The 11877-nt window shown below is 40.4% G+C and overlaps 1 pseudogene across 1 annotated transcript; it reads left to right on the top strand.

Moving 5' to 3' along the window:
• The first annotated feature begins 2562 nt into the window (after positions 1-2562).
• LOC147977127 (uncharacterized) lies at positions 2563-11675 on the top strand (annotated as a pseudogene). Its single transcript, XR_015601772.1, has 12 exons — positions 2563-2695; positions 2767-2823; positions 2926-3096; positions 3600-3731; positions 4820-4959; positions 5271-5357; positions 5487-5609; positions 7833-7982; positions 9129-9230; positions 10373-10543; positions 10635-10714; positions 11225-11675. The product of XR_015601772.1 is annotated as an uncharacterized LOC147977127 (transcript).
• The last annotated feature ends 202 nt before the right edge of the window (positions 11676-11877 follow it).

Below are 11877 nucleotides of genomic sequence, written 5' to 3'. Positions count from 1 at the left end.
GAAATTTTCCCTTAAAGTAGGTGATTTTAAGGTTTATTGAACCGACAGGAATTTGGAAACACATACAACAATCAACACTTGCACATATAGATACAAAAGTACCTTGACCCCCAACAAAACTAGCGAGGTTGTCAATTTCACTAGCATAGTTACTTATGAGGATTAAAAGCACATGTGTATGGGAGATTTGATTGCAACGGCAGTAATAGAAAGGAATTTAAAAGATTGTTTGATCGAGGTTGAAAGAATATAAGAAGAAAATGGACCGGGATCCATAGGTTCACTAGTGTTTTCTCTTCAAAAGAAAGCATGGTGCGATGAATAATTTACAGTCGTGCATCGATTAAATTGCAGCTCTTAACTATGACTATCCATGGCATAATCAACATATGAGCATCACCTCAAAACTTCCATAGACTGTTATCCAACTGGGTCTATAGCTAATATTCGACCCAAGATTGATCCAACATACATCTTAAAATATTAATTAAAAAATGAGTATCGCAATAAGTACGATGACATGAAGTAGATGATATATTGTCTTTCACTTATGATCAAAGGGCATCTACGCAAGTGGTAACAACACAATACAAGTCCTTTTTATTTTCTATCAGTGTGATAGATTATTTGTAAGATTGAACCGAACAATCGACTCCGTCTTAGAGATCACCCCTCAAACTTGGCAAAAGAGAGAAGATAGACCAGGGAGAACATATGAATTAGAATTATCCAGCAAAGAAACTAAATAGATTTCAAAAAGATTCATGAATAAATCTGATCATAAAGTGACAATTCATCGTATCACACTATACACACAAACAGGTTACATCAGATGGATCATAATCATGTAGGACAACTCGTGTGATCTTTGTATTGAGAAATATGGATCCATAGTCCAAAGGAAACTACTCAGGGGCGATCATGATGGCCTTCAAGTTGACGGAGATGGCCAGCGTGATGATTTTCCCCTTCGATAGAGTGTCAGAAAAGCCCTCCAGATTGGATCACCACGAAACAGAGAAGTGTGGGGCAGAAATAGAAAGACTCCTCGATATTTAGATTTTCCAGATAAATGATAAATACATGCATCGAGAGGCAGTGGATCAGATTACCAGGAGGCCCACGCAGCCCCACCACGTGCCCCTTGGCCGTGTGGTGGAGGCGCGTGGAGGCTGTGGGCCACCCCCTGTCCAGGGTAGGTGTCCTCCGGAAGCTTCCCGACTCAAAATAATTTCTCAAATTTTTTTGAGCTCCATAAAGTTGATTTTCCTGAAAGTCAAAAAACATGTGAAAAACAACAACTGACACTAAACATTAAGTTAATAGGTAGTTCAGAAAAATAGTAAATAATGGTGCCAAACAATGAAAAATGATATAAACATTGCATACGACAATAAAAAAATATAGATTACGTTTGAAACATATCAGACACCGGCGAGACACCGAGAGGAGCTAGGATCAGCAACGTAAGGACCATCAACATGGGGGCAGCTTGGCATTTGTGTCAACTAGCATGGTAGCCGATTTGCAATTGTCCATGGTAGTGCGCTCAAGGATGTCATCAACACACTCCTACTACGAGAGGTAGAGGCCGATACGTAAGCGATTGATGCAAATGCCGAGGAAGAAGTGAAGCGGGTGAGGCCCTTCATCACAAAATCTTCAATGAGCTTGAGGATGATGTGCTGCATAAGTGATGCATTGGATGCAGCAAGGACAATATAGTCCACATACAACAACAGGTATGCGGCGGTGGCCCCATGCGTGAAGACAAACAATGAGTCGCTGGAGCATGCGGCACTGAAGCCAACGGTCCGTAGGAAGGCGATGAAGCAAAAAAAGAAGCGCTTACTTGAGGCCATAGAGGGACTTCGTCGGGTGACATATATGGTCATGTTTGACGAAGCCGACAGGTTGAAAGCAGAACACCTCCTCATCGTGTGTGCATGAAGAAATCGGTTCTTCACATCAAGCTAGTTGACTGCCAGCCATGCAAGGCGCTGAGGGTGAGCATCGCGCAAATTATACTCCCTCGGTTCGAAAAAACTTGTCTCTTTATGCTACATATATTCATTTAAGGAATAAGCTTTTTCGAACAAAGGAAGTAGTAGGCTTGATAATTGGCAAAAAGTTTTCCTGTAGTCCGACACCAGGGTGTTGCCGAAAGTGTCGACACCACCTAGCCCACTTTATACAATGCTCAAGAGAGACAAGAGAAATCAACTGAGACGCCAACCGTAGATAGAGGGCCTTCAAAGAGTTTCGCAATGGGAAGGTTGAGAATAATGTGTCAGCTGCCATGTCATCCGGTATTTTGCTGAATATGTATTTTGTTAAGTATTTTTTTTGTCCGGAAATACTTGTCGGAGAAATAGATGTATCTAGACGTATTTTAGTGTAGATGCATCCATTTTATTTATTTTCCGACAAGTATTTTTTTGGACGGAGAGAGTAGTATTTTAAAATTTGTTTGGCTCTTTTTTTTGCTTTGGCTCAACTTTTAGCCGAAAGGGCGCACGCCATTTATTTCCCTCACCCCTTCGATCGGCACGCCACCTGACCGGCGACCTTCCCCATTTCCCACTTGCGTCGAAAACCGCTGCGCTCCCGTTCTCGCTGCCTCTGTCACTCACTCCTCCGCTTCAAAACCCTACCAACCTCCACTCACCAGCCATGGCGCCGCCCCTCATCTCCGGTAAGCGCCCCCGAGGCCCTAGCCCTCGGCACCTCAGACCCCTAACCCCGACGCCTCTCCTCCCTCTGCAGGCCCGCAGCGGCGGCTCTTCCATGCGGCGGTCAACGGCGATCTCCGCCTCTTCAAGAGTACGCACGCTTGGATGCGCATGCCCTTCTCTCGTAGTTTTCTGCTTAGTTGCGGATTTTTTGGTTTTCGAGTCTGATTTGGGCGAAAATATATCCCCTCAGGCATCGCGAGGGAGCTGGACGGTGGGAAGGGCCGCGTCAAGGAAGCGGTGGAGGCCGTCAGGGACCGCGGCCGCGGGGCGCTGCACGTCGCCGCCCGCCACGGGAGGATGCCGGTGTGCGTGTACCTCGTCGAGGAGCTTCACGTGAGGGTCAATGACGCAGACGACGAAGGTGATCTGTTTTGTGTAAAATAAATCCAGGCCGCTTTTATGTTTGAGATCCCCCGGAACGATTTCTGTAGAAACTGAGCTTGGTTGTTCACGTTCACCTGCAGCACAGTCGTTAGGATGAAACAGACTGCCTGGACGCTTTATTTTGGTTGCATAAATCACAGTGCCAGTTTGTTCTCTTTATTTTGGGGGAAATGGCAAAAACCCATTTACCCACTTGCAATCCTAATTAATCTTAAGTTCAAACACCTGCAACTGTTAATTTGGTTTCAAATAGAGGAGCCCTGGGCCCCTGGCTGCTGGCTCTATCTGGCCGCGGCGCTTGCATGGACGTCCAGCGAGGATCCAAATGTGGATTCTTATGCAAATCTTTCGGATGTATAGTAGGAGATAGATAGATTCATGTTCCATTGCAGAAATGAATAATCGTAGGACGGATTTTTCTTTATTTGGACAGAACATATGATTCCTTAAACCTCTTATATATTCTGGTAATTTCAATAGGTGTTACACCTCTTCATTGAGCACTTCATTGTCGGAATGTGGATACTGTGAGGTATCTCCTTGATCATGGTGCTGATCCAGAAAAGCGTGGTAAATATGGAACCACCGCTCTCCATCTGGCAGCTGGAGCAGGTCCACCCCTTCTCCGCCCCCGTTGCAATATGTGTCATTTTCTATTTGTTCACCGTCGCAACTTTTGTAAGAATTATTTGTCATTCTGTTTTGGTAGGAAGCGGTTATGAAGCTTACTATACTACTATCTTTATTCTTCTTTATTTGCCCTTCATGACTTTTTGCAGTCTTAGAAGTTTCATTTTGATTACTACTTCTAACATGGTATCAGTATGTACCAACGAAATCATACTTAAATCATTTATAAAGGGAAACCTAGTGTGATAAAATTTCCATATAACTAAATTTGATAGCTATTAACATATTACTGGTCAAACTTTTAAATGTTTGACTCTGCGTTTTCTAAAAGGAAGATAAAAAGTATCAGAGGTACTATAAGACAGGAAATGCTCCTTGTGATAGTTAGGTTGTATGTATGTACTTATGCTATTGTGTTCTCTTTTTGAGCAAAATAGACGGATATCCATTATCAGTGGAGTGAATGCGTAGAATATTTCTGATGATTTTCACTTTTGTGCAACAATATGATGTTTGTGGAACTATGAGTCAAAAGCTCTACACCAATAGGATAATGTCATTATAACGAAATATGTCTTCATACATACATTCTGTCAAAAAGGGTGTTGTATGTAAAGGAAGTGATGTTTTTAATAATTTGATAATCTTATGGCAGAAACCATAAAACTAAAGAGTTACCATCGTATAGGACTGATGAATAGTACGTATTCAGATTAATTATGTTCAAGATGCCTATTTGCATTTGACCAAGTTCTATGCGTTTTTAATTAGCCCCGACGAAACAAAAATAGAATATTTTTTCTCCATTATCAACCATTAAGCAATTCTATTCATTTTACTGTTAAATATGGTTCCCTGAACCTACCGTACCGTACTAGTACAAATATTTTTGTGCTGCACTGAGCGTCTCAGGCATATATGTGGATCCAAGCGTGATTGAATATTAGATGTTCAGTACAAATTAGCAATTTAGCTGGACTGCTCGTATTAGATGGATGTGGTATAGTTTAGCCACTGTAACCTTAGAATTCTACTGTTTACACGCCTAATATTCTGTATTCCTAATTCAGGAGTTTGTGATATGATAGAAGTCTTGCTCTCAAAAGGAGCCGATATTAATTCCTTGTCTTACTGTATGACACCACTGCATGCTGCTATTATGGAAGATCAGGATGCTGCTGTGAAGACCTTGTTGGACCAGCATGCAGATGTATGTCCCTTTTCTATGCTTGGTACTGTTTGATCTACTATATTTATAGCATGCTCATAAATGTTGAAACATGGTGTGCATTGTTGTCTTGTCCGTTATCTTCAACTTATTACAAAATCTGTTATGTAGCACTGAGATGAGACGTTTTCGAAAGTTGTACCATACTTAACTATTTTGGTTCACTTCAGTGCCATTTAACTTCCACAGAAAGTTTTATTTGTAACTCGCAGCGAACCAAAAAATTCCTTTTTTGAACATGCTTGCATACTTTTAACGTGTAGAATTATTAATTTTCTTTTTTTTCTTGACAGTGTAACAAGGCGATGTCCATACATTGTACACCTCTAATCGCTGCTCTCCGTGTTCGCTCACTGAAATGTGTGAGACTTCTGATTAAGGTAATGTACATCCATCTTTAACCTAATTTGAATTTGTTTTATAAATTAATGACTTGTAAGCTCTCTCAGGTTGTGCATTTTTATGGCACACTTATTTCCATTACGCTTATGTAACTTCTTCTGTATTAGGCAGGTGCTCATGTGAACGGTGTTGGTCCGCTGACCCCCTTAATAGTCGCTGCAAATGAAGGTTTAACTGATTTCTACAAATGCTTACTTGAGGCTGGTGCTGATCCAGATCTTCGCGGTGATGTAATATTTATTTTCTCATGTTTTGTTTTGCCCTATGTGCATGTTCTTCACACCAGGAATTTTAGCTAGTAAGGGATGGTATCTAAACTTCTGAAAGATGGTCAATTTGTTGATCAACTAACGAATGTTATTTGGTATTTGGTGTCCAACGGATAATTACATCTTAGTGCATTTGCAAAAGGATTGTCACCGTGAAGCTTGAAATACATAATCTTGATAACAATTTACACATTACTTCATACAAATATTACCTTGATACAACTATTATGTTATCTTTTGTCATGGGCGCGGGCACCAGCACAGGTCCATCCATGCATTATGAGTCCAAGGACTAGTCAAGACTAGTCTGTAGACTAGTCTATGAGTCTCAACTTTAGGGCCGACTAGACTTCAGTGTCGACTAGTCTATGAGTCGAAACTTCAGTATTGATTCGTGTCGATTAGTCACGCTTAGTCTATGAGTCTCAACCTCAGAACGACTTGTCAACTCATTGACTCGTAAACCTTGGGTTCATCACAGAAGTCCAGCTGTAGCGTAAGCAGGGGTCAGGTGTGCATGCTTGTGCACCCAGCCAGCTGCAGGATATCGCAAATTAGGGAGTCACTTGAGTCTTCGAGTGGAAAATATATTGCAATATTTCTGAAATCTTACATAGTTTATAATGATATCAAGCCATGGCATTCTGCATGCAACAACTTTCAGTCTATATGCGGGAGTTCCATTAGAGATGGATTTCACTTATCTATTGTATTATGAACATCACGATTTATAGATTGTCTCATAAATGTGATGCTGATTTGTTTGATTCATCATCGGAGTACCTAAGATAATTTGCGAACTAAGGAACTTTAATGTATATACCTGTGGTTACAAGTACTTGTTGTTTTGGACATTGAGAAGGTTTACAAAATGGAGCTTTGATCACTAATTTCTATTGTAATGTAAGTATAGAACAGAATATGGTTATAATATTTGAAAGTTCTCTTGAGAAAAAATCTTCAAATAATTTTCATTTCTGAAATTTAAGTATATAAATATATTTATAATTAAGATTCTTAAAGTTTGATTACATGAACGTTCACATTACTGGTCAGTGGCGGAGGACGAAAAAATTTCTAGGTGTGGCGACACGCCGCGGGGACGTATCTGGTGCACCGGGGCAATTGGTGCTACCGGTGCACCGGACCCCGTTGCACATTCAAAAATGTTTTAAAAATTTGGAAAAAAAATTCGTGTATTGATACAACATCAAAGTATGTTGTCACAAAATTCAAATCAAAATTTGAAATATTGCCCGAGATACAAAAATGAAAAATTTGACATTAATGTGCTAATGGGCCAAAACTAAAGCCTAACTTGTTATGTACTATTGACTGTCAAATGTGTCATTTTTTAATCTCGGGCAATGCCTCGAATTTTGATTTGAATTTTTATGACGACATACATTGATGTTGTTCCAATGCACTAATTTATTCCGGATTTTTTCGCATATTTTTGAATGTGCAATGGAGGACCGGTGCACCGGTAGCACCAATTACCTCAGTGCACCAGATACATCCTCGAAAACATGAAGGTTTTGCTAGGGTTGTTGCGTGCGCCGGAGTGCATCTTGGGTCGCTGGGCTGGCTTCGTGCGGTGTGGGCGATCGGTTCAGTATCGGTGGTTCAAGGCCTCATGGGCATGTGTCTGCATGGCCCATTCCAGTAAACAGTGACTTTCCTAGTGATACTACAAGTCAACGAGACAACGAGTGTAGCCAGCCAGCCGATAGCACGTTATGCGTAGGTATACATTTTCTTTTGCACCGCATCAAGGTATGGCGGCTGCCACCCCTCGCCCACCGGGGTCCTCCGCCAGTATTACTGGTGATCATAAGAAGTTCTCTTGAAGTTTGAAGAAATTATTGTGCATTTATGATTCATTGAATTCAGTGCAGTGAAATGTGAAATTGCCCTATAATTTCGTGACTGTATATAGGCAATCGAGGTGTCAATGTTACAGACACAAAGTTCTGAAATGTTTGATTTTCTTCAGATGTTTTGTGTGATGGACTGCTTAAAGCAGAAAATATTGAGGGGGTCCTTCTCATCTATTTGAACTATGATGTATAACGACTAGATTCAATGAGGCAGAATTTGGTAGTGATTATACTATATATGTTTGTACTTCTGTTAGTCTCCCTTTCCCTCAGATAAAATGTGTCTTTGGTATATTCTTAACAGGGAGGTCAACTGCCTATAGAGATTGCTGCACATCACAATAGGCGAAAAGATGTTGAGATCCTTTTTCCAGTAACATCTCGTATTCCATATGTGCGTGATTGGAGTATTGATGGGATACTTGCTTATGCCAAATCATTGCCAAAGGTTGAGGTATGCATATGAGGATCATTGGCATATTTAAGATTATCATCATGTCTTGATACTTTTACTAGAGTATTTTTTGTTCTTTAGAATCTTCAATGCATCACCTAATTTGAGGCAAGTGTATGAAAGTTAAAACACATGTTGGATGACCGGATTATCACAAGTTTCAAAATAGTGCTAGGCATAGCCGAAGTAGTTGGCCTTCGCCTAGCGGCCTAGTCGGTTGTATTTAGGGTATTATATGTATATGGTGACTAATTTAGGGCATATAAATGAATAAATACAAGCTTTCTCTTTGAAAAAGTTGTACTTATATCATTTAATCTTCAAGTTTAATATTTACCTGTTTGAAAGGGTTTCATCCCATTGACACGGACGTGGATTTTTAAAGCTCGGGCTTCTGGACACCCTCTATCCTTACCCTCAAAGATTGCTTTGAGATCCGTACTAGACAACTAACTTACTACACCAAAATTTCTCTTTTTTGTTTCTTCCAAATAAAACAACATATGAACTTCAAACTTTGCAAGACACTAAAACATCCTAACTTGAATGTGGGAAAAAACTTTCAAATTTTTGGGTCCAAAAAACTATACGAAATGAGATTTTTTTTAAATTAAAAACATGGTATTTTTTAGTATTTGTGATGCACGAAAAAATCCAAAAGTTTTTTCCCACATTCTAGTTAGAATGTTTTGTTCTGCTGTGAAGTTTGAAGTTCATATGTTGTTCCATATGGGAGAAACAAAAAAGACAAAAGTAGTTGCATGAATCACGATGCAAAAATGAGTGGCTAGATAAGGGGGTGTCCTGAAGCCTATGCTATATAACATGTTAACCCCATTGACACTTCCAAGTCATTTATTTATTTTTCTCTCTGGGGCCAAATCAATCATTGGTATATTGATCGCATTATGGATAATACTTTGCCGAAGGAGAACGGGATGTGAAGTCAAATGTTTGTCTTGCTATAAATTGAAGGATTCATGTGTTTTCCTTTCCCACGTTCTTATACGTATAATGACTAGTCTGGAAATGTTGAATTGTCATATGCACAAAGCAGTCTTGCTGATAATTTTCTTGTGGGTGGTCTTAGTTCAAGTGGGTGATCTCAGTTTGCATATTACCCTCTTCTGAGTTTGAATGTTCCAGGACGACCCATTATTCAAAATGGGGCCAGCTTATCTGAAGTCTGAAGGAAGCAAGGCGTACAAGAGAAAAGATTATGTTTCTGCAATAAATTTCTACACCATGGTATGTCATGCATTTCCTCTTCTATCCAACTTCAAATTGATCAGTGAGAGAAAATTAAGATCTCCTAATCTATCTTGTGGTTTATTAGCTAGTTTAATGCTTTGCAGTATTTTGAATCTCGGTTATGAATCTAAATAAAAGTATAACACGATTTTTTTTCATTTCTCTGGTGCATTCACACTTTTTCAATTCAATAATGTGAATCTGCGCATAGGCTGTAAAGGGAAGTGTTACAGTCTTGGTATTGGTGCAAAGGTATTAGCCGTGAGTGAGGGCATGTTGCAGGACCTTGGCAACTGTTATTGCTAAATCCAAGTTAGCCTTAATCTCTTTAATACGGTGAGAAAACCTAGTAACAGAATTTAATCCAACCCACAGTCACCAAGTTCCTCGGTTGATGGGGTCGACCAACGGGATCAAGGAGCGTGGTGCACTACTTGTGAAAGGTTTTGACAAGGCAGGGACGAGAGGAGAATGGCATAGTAACACATTGCTGGTGACTAATCCAACCAAGTAAATATGAATCAAAGTGAGATATTATCATATCTGCTTTCTGCTCCAGCCATATCTTCTTGCTCCCTGCACCTTGTTAGCTTGGTGCCTTGTCCTGCCTCCTTCGATAATAGAGCCAGAGCCCCACCAAACACAGAACTATTGGTGTCGTCATGTTGTGTAACAAGCCTACATCAAGTGATGTTGTCCTCTCTACCCACGGGGACATCACTTCTGTCATAAACCGCCAGCAAGTATCATCACTTATTATTCTATTAGATCGGATTAGGGGAGAAATCAGAACTTCAAATAGAGGGAAAACGCTATAATCTGAATGTAATTTTGAGTCTCCACTCCAATAGCCCCCTCCAATAAAAAAAGGGCAGCCCGGTGCATGTAGCTCCCGCTTGCGCAGGGTCCGGGAAAGGGTCCGACCACTTTGGGTGTATTGTACGCAGCCTTTCCCTACGTTTCTGTAAGAGGCTAATTCTCGTGATACAACTACAACTACAATATACCACCTAATTCTGGTGATACAACTACAACTTCCCAACGATTTCTTATGTACAGACATGAGTAAAAAGTTCAATCATGTACGTGAGTGGCAGCTTTAGCAAAGTGACAATTGCCCGTGTGATTTCTTATTATAGGCAACCAAGCTTGATCCTGCAGATGCAACCTTGCATTCAAATACCAGTCTTTGCTGGATTAAGTTGGGTGAAGGAGACGAGGCCTTGGAGTCAGCCAAATTCTGCAGGATGATGCGGCCTGATTGGCCAAAGGCCTGTTACAGGCAAGGGGCTGCCCAAATGTTATTGAAGGTGAAATAAAACTTCGCAATTTACAGCTACTCCTTATGTTGTGGCAAATCCTTTTTTTTCCCTGATGACATTGCAATCCGTCTGTCTTCAGAATTATGAAAAGGCATGTGATTCATTTTCTGATGGTCTAAAGTTGGACCCAACAAATGTTGAGATTGAGGATGCATTACGGTACCATACTTATCCCTGTCTCTGTCTTTGTATGTGTTGGAACTCTTTAGTGTAATTTCAAACCTCTCTCTGGATTCCATTAACCGTGCCATGATAGATCATATAGTGTCATTCTGAAGCATGCATACAGTTAGTATATTGTGCATAAAATTAAGCTCAATGCACTAACTTGTTTGATACTCCCGTCACAAATATAAGTCGTATTAGGCCTGTCCAAAGTTAAGCTTTTTTAACTTTGACCATGAATAGTTAAAAATGCAGACGGATTTACAGCATAGGGTTGGTACTACTAAATCTTATCATGAAAGGTAAGTATGATGTACCGTAAAAAATCTTTTTCATAATATGCAACTATAAAAATATATATTTTTTGGATAAATTGCTGGTTCAAATTTCACCTTGCAGACTGTCTTGGCAACTTATATTTGTGTTCAGATGGAGTATAACTGTTTTTATCTCAAGATTGAATCTGAAAGAGCATATTCATCGATTGCTAATTTGATCATGCAGGCAGGCGTTGAAAACCTTGAAGATATCTCATGCCAAAACGGTTTCGTGAACCGCCGGTTGATCAGAAGAGACCTGCACAAGACCAGTTGTTTCTATGCTGGCTTCCCCTTAACGTTTAAAGATGTTGAGTTGAGAAGTTCAGCGTAGTTTATCTGCTACTCCAAGCTTATCTGGCTACACCATCTCTTGAGGAATTTGCCAAGCTTTATAGTCCTGGACGTGCGGGGCAACCTGTCAATTTGTTTGCGCATTTTCTTGCGAAAAACGTGGGATTCAGTATCAACTAATGTGCGGTACCATGAAGTTGGACGGTTTCATGTCTGTTGTCTGGTATTTTCAGCCACTAACTGAAAGTGTGTTGAATTTCTGCTCTATGTTTCTGTTTTTTTACCTTGAGTTTCTTGGTTTTGGAAGTTCAGGATTTCCTAACCTGTTTGCCATATGTGGATTCGATGGTGTTCGTCTCGGCAGCTGCCCAGAGGAACATCTTGTTCCGACGGTCATCTCGGCAAGTAGAGATAATAGAGTGGGCTAGGTTGCGGGCTCCCCTCCCATGGGTGATAACGGATTATCCGGACACCATTTTTTTTGGAGTCTCTCACCCTCGGGTGAGCTCTCTGTTGGCTTGGCAGGCATACCATTGCTATGTGCCG

This window comes from Triticum urartu, chromosome 4A, assembly GCF_056163025.1.
Source record: "Triticum urartu cultivar PI428250 chromosome 4A, HENAU_Tu73, whole genome shotgun sequence".
NCBI classification, from domain to species: Eukaryota; Viridiplantae; Streptophyta; class Magnoliopsida; order Poales; family Poaceae; genus Triticum; species Triticum urartu.
Note: the sequence above shows the minus strand (reverse complement) of the source record. Positions and strands in the feature narration are given on the sequence as shown.